This window comes from Mytilus edulis, chromosome 1 (assembly GCF_963676685.1).
Source record: "Mytilus edulis chromosome 1, xbMytEdul2.2, whole genome shotgun sequence".
Lineage (NCBI taxonomy): Eukaryota > Metazoa > Mollusca > Bivalvia > Mytilida > Mytilidae > Mytilus > Mytilus edulis.
The window spans coordinates 6,352,154-6,358,153 of record NC_092344.1 but is presented as its reverse complement, the minus strand read 5'-3'; positions in this window follow the sequence as shown (position 1 = coordinate 6,358,153).

The window sequence follows — 6,000 nt, the reverse complement described above, 5'->3', positions numbered from 1 at the left end:
GCAAAAACATCCACTAACGAGGCTTTTGCTTCGGGAAAAGCATACTAACGTGGACCCCCCTTTTCTTTGCGCTCAATGGAATACCAAACCTTGCTTAGAATATTGTACCATAAAACACTGAATAAGCACAAGAGTCAACATCGGCATAAGAGGACAAAAAGGTATACGTAAAATAGTACTGAATAGCACAATCAAAGATTGCTGTCCCAGTCTCCGAACGGATTTCTACGGAAGCCGATAAGGGCCATTCAAAAAAAATAAATTATGTCGTAATTACGACATAGCATGTCGTAATTTCGACATGACATGTCGTTATTACGACATCGCTATGTCGTAATTTCGACATAACATGTCGTTATAACGACATTGTTATGTCGTAATTTCGACATAACATGTCGTAATAACGACATACACTATGTCGTTTTAACGACATAGCTATGTCGTAATAACGACATCGCTATATATTTAAAATAATATGTATTATGATTGCCAAGAGACTAAATGACACAGAAATTAACAACTATAGGTCATCATAATGCCCCCAATAATTAGAAAAGCCCCCACATAGTCAGCTATAAAAGAGGGACGGTCGAAAGTTACTAGAGGGAGAGTCTCCAAAATGCTGTGTGGCAGACATTGTTATTAATTAATTACTAGCTCCCTTGGTAAAACTCCAAATTTCATATTTAATGTATTTCATTGTTAAATAATTACACGAAGCGTAATAAGTATATATTTGTTAATTGCATAGCTTTTGCTATTTTAATTCATTGGTTAAAGATATTTATTTATATTGTAAAGTTTAATTTTTGCATCGTCGCAAAATCTCTGGTACCTTCTTTGGTTACCTTCTGTAAGAAACTTATATATTTTTATAGATCCCATTGAAGTTAAACAAAATGCCGATCGTGGAAGGGCTATATAGCCTGTCAAGGTCAATAAAAACTTCTATTTGTTTCAGTCCTACCAAGGCAAGCCAAGTTGACTCCTCCCTGTAAAAAGCGCAAACTACATGGCTTCTTGTAAAAAGGGTGAACTGAAGTATTGATTGCTCTATATCTACTTTCAAACGGTGGGCACGATGTTCCTACAACCCCTAGGATTTAAAACAAAATCTTCGAAATTTCATCCGCAAAACAAAATAAAAATGTTAGAAAACACGAACCAATATTAAAACAAAATCAATATATGTTTTAAATTATGTTTTTACAGCTCTTCATCATTAGTAAGTAATAACTAGTTTATTTGAGGATTAAGATAACAAAGCTATGTGAAAAAAACGAATGTCCAACGTTTTATTTATGAAAACTGTTTTAACTCTTATGTAAAGTGATCCTATTTATTATTCTCTGATCTCTTTGATTCTTGGCAGGAACAGCGACATGTGTCGGTTCTTTGTGGCGTTAAAGCCGTTTTTTTGCCAAATTTCATTTGACTCGGTGGCTGCATATTAAGCTGGAATAAAAAAAAATGTCCAACGACGTATTTCGTTAACTCAACGACTGAAAGTGAATTTTATAAGTAGATATAGCAGAAAATGAATAAAAAGAGTAAGACACTAACTAGTCTAATAATATCTAACAAAAGTACAAATATTTGCCTCATTGTTCGTGAGTTAAAATATTGCTGATTCAATAAAATCTTCTCTTCACAGTCGTTTTTCTAACGGTAGCCATTTTGTCCAAGTTGATATTTCATTTTCAAAGCAGTTAACGCGTATTTTTTGTAATTGATCAAAACAAAAGTTAGATACACGAAGAGTAAAAAATGCCAAGATTCTTTTCTCATTAACTAAACCGTATACATGTACTTCCGTCCCATCTTTCCTTCCTACATTACTTGCGACAGTAGTGCATTTTTAGTTGAAATAACTTAAAGGGTAAACATTATTAAATCGATTTCCACAACTCGAGGTAATTTTTGATAAAATGACATCACAAAACGAACAGAACCAGAATCAACCAACAATATAAAAAACCAAATAAAACTTGCAAAAATTAATCGAAGTCAAACACCCTCTTCGATGCTGCATTTTAAGTGTAACGTCGTGTTGCAAGAACATTGTGCCCAACGTTTGAAAGTAGAAGTAGAGCAATCAATACTTCGACAAGAAGCTATTTAGATTGCGTTTATTTAAAAGGACATGACATGCTTGGCTTGCAATGACAGTCCTCATATATTTCCACGCGTTATTAGTTTAAATCAAACTGGTCTGGCTGTACAGTCCTTCCACGGCCGGTATCTTATCAAATTAAGTGGGATCTAAAAAAAATATAAGTTTCTCACTGAAGGTATCCAAAGAAGGTAACCAAAGATTTTGCGACGATGCAAATATTAAACTTTACAATATCAATAAAAATCTTTAACCAATGAATTCAAATAGCAAAAGCTATGCAATTAACAAATATATATGTATTAAGCTTCATGTAAATTATTTAACAATGACATACATTAAATATGAAATTTGGAGTTCTACCAAGGGAGCTAATAATTAATTAATGACACTGTCTGCCACACAGCATTTCGGGGACTCTCCCTCTGGTGTCTTTCCTCCCTCTTTTATAGCTGACTATGCGGGGGCTTTTCTAATTATTGGGGGCATTATGATGACCTATAGTTGTCAATTTCTGTGTCATTTAGTCTCTTGGCAACCATAAGACATATTCTTTTATGTATAGCGATGTCGTTATTACGACATAGCTATGTCGTTATAACGACATAGTGATGTCGTTATTACGACATGCTATGTCGAAATTACGACATAGCATGACGTAATAGTGATGTCGTTATTACGACATGCTATGTCGAAATTACGACATAGCATGACGTAATAACGACATCACTATGTCGAAATTACGACATAGCGAAGTCGTAATAACGACATGTTATGTCGAAATTACGACATGCTATGTCGTAATTACGACATAATTTTTTTTTTTTTGAATGGCCCTTATCGGCTTCCGTAGATTTCAGTATGTCATAAAGCCATATTTTATGCTCCAGTATAGACATTTTTTTTGTTTGAGGTAAGAATTTTAGATATTTCACATGGCAGGTTAACGATATTTTGTACGCGAGTATATCATAAGATGTACTTGTGCGGCATGACAAGGTTAACTTGGCATTGATGTCAGTTTCAGAGTTCAATGATCTGAAAAATCAATTCAGATATTGCAACAGGCGAGAGAGTTTGTAAAATATGTTTTTGTAGTAACAGTTTGATTAATTTATTATGCTTCACACGAGAAAAAAACTTAACATAGAAAACCTCACCGATGTACTCATACTAGTGCTAAAATTGATTAAAAAATTGTCCACTTATTAAATACCTGACATGTTTAATTAAAAAGACCAAAAGCTCTACACTGTATCTTCTGGGTAGTACTTCTAGTTTCAATAAGTATGCTAAAATATTTCTTTAAATTATTATTTTAAAGTACATCTTGTTTTAATCACTGTATCAAAGTGCTTCAATCTTCGTACAACCTTCCGTCTGGGGAAAACAATTTTTAAAAACAAATTTGGCATACAATTTTTCCACATTTTTTTTTAACAGAAAACGATAACGTATAATTAATTTTTGTTTAGAAAAGAAAATAAATGAAAATTAGATCTGTTTGTGAAAATACAAATTTGTGGATATATTTTATTATGTTTAAAAATGGTTGTGGAAGAACACAATGTTTTTTGGCAATTAGTTAAATCATATCAATAATCGTTTTTCTCTGAAAACCTAAGACACTGTGCAAAGGGAGGCAAATCAAATATTCCGTATCGCCAGCTGATGGTGCTATATATCAGCAGGTGCTCTATCAGCAGATAGTATATTCAATTTGTTGTTGAAACTTTTAATGTATCATATAATTTCCATTGTCATGCACAGGTTCATCTTATGATATATCTTTTTAAATACACTACAGCACTTTCAGACTTGTAAATGCCTGAAACAAAACAAGTTAGTTTTCTCGTTTGAATTGTTTTACATTGTCATATCGGGGCCTTTTATAGTTGACTATGCGGTATGGGCTTTGCTCATTGTTGAAGGCCGTACGATGACCTACAGTTGTTAATGTCTGTGTCATTTTGGTCTCTTGTGGATAGTTGAACTTGTCTCATTGACAATCATACCACATCTTCTTTTTTATAAGACCTCGAGACCTTTTTTTAACTTTTACTGTTCAAATCGTGGCTAATGACGCTTTTCCCTCTAATAAGTATGCTCTTTGACAATAACTCTTAGAAAATAAAAATATTGTATTGTATTGTATTGTATTATTCTAACATATTATACAAGCCTTAGGTATGCTCAATTTAATCTGAAAACAATAAAAATCATTTTTAGGTATTTTAGATATTTTCATACCAAGTTTAAAAAGATATAAATAAACAAATAAATATATACAAACAAAATGCAAAAATTCCTAATACTGAAATTGTATTTTCCAGATTTGAACAAAGAGAGGTAATTCAATATTACTATCGCTGATATTCATATGTTCTTACCAATGTCAAATGTTAGGTGGAAGGTTGGGCGCCCTCTAACAGTTTTAATCCCGCCACATTCTATATATACCTGTCCCAAGTCAGTCGCCTGTAATTGAGTTGTTGTTTGTTGCTATTGTAGATGATATGCTTTGTATGTCTATTATTTTGTACAGTTCCTGTATTATTCTGTTGCACCACAGTCCCATGAGGGAACATGTTTAACCTCACCACATTCTGTATGTGCCTATCCAATACCAGGAGCCTGTAATCCAATGGTTGTCGTTTATTGCTCTGATACATTTTTGTATTCCCGTTCTGCATATGTAAATGTATTTGCTACTGGAGGTTTAATGCAATTTTTATCATCAGAATGATTTCTTTCTCGATAATAATCAAATTTTGGACATGAAGGATGGCTGGATGGCTGGATTGCTGGATTTTTGTGTTTGTTTTATTTATTAATTAACCATGGCGACCAATCATAATGGTTGATATGTTCGTCCATATTATCATCAAAATGATTTCACGAGGATACTTTGAATCTTGACTTTTCATCTTCACATTTTTGTAGGGCATAACTCACGGCGGAGATAACAATATTTTTCTATCAACTGGATACTGCAATGAGCCTGAACTGATTAATTCATATCTTTCATATCGATTGTAAAAAGTGATGATTTCCTGAAAAAGGACCTCCACAAACTTTAATGAAAAAAAAACATAATCATGATTTTTCTCATCGTTGAAGGCCGTACGGTGACCTATAGTTGTTAATTTCTATGTCATTTGGTTTCTGTGGAGAGTTTTCTCAAAGGCAATCATACCACATCATCAAATTTTCATATATAAGTTAACTCAATATACGTCTATTTTTACAGAAAAAATTAACAAATTGGTCTTTTTAGAGTCAACAGTGATAAACAGTATCTTAGGTAGAGGGGACAGCACTCGTCAGTCTTTATTAGGCGTAGGCAAAACTTTGATTCTCTCCCTTTGAATGGCTTAATATTTCTAACGTTCGCTTTCAATCGCCAGAGTGGTAGTGTATTTAAAAAGATGTATTGCACATACTGACTTAAGAAGACAACTCTTAATTCTTTATAATTATCCCATAATATACCTACCTTACAATACTAAGAAAGCTTTGATTAACTGAATTCCACTAAAACACCATAATGCATTCGGCTGTTCTCTTTGGTCGGGTTCTTGTCTCTTTAACACATTACCCATTTCCATTCTCAATTATAATAGTTATCTAGTACGAAAAAAAGTCAAACGCCGTTCATTAGTTTTTGATTTTCATGGCCAAACTATTCACAGAGGGTCTTAACTCTTAACCTTTATAAATATACATTTTAAAGTATTATTTGTATATTTTTTCCTGAACCAAAATCACGACAAGACGAAAAAATATGTAAAATGAGTTTTGCTTTAGACAACATCATGTAAGAAGCTCACGTGAGATAACTTTATCATGATACAATATCAGCTTACAGTTAAGTATTAGTTATACGA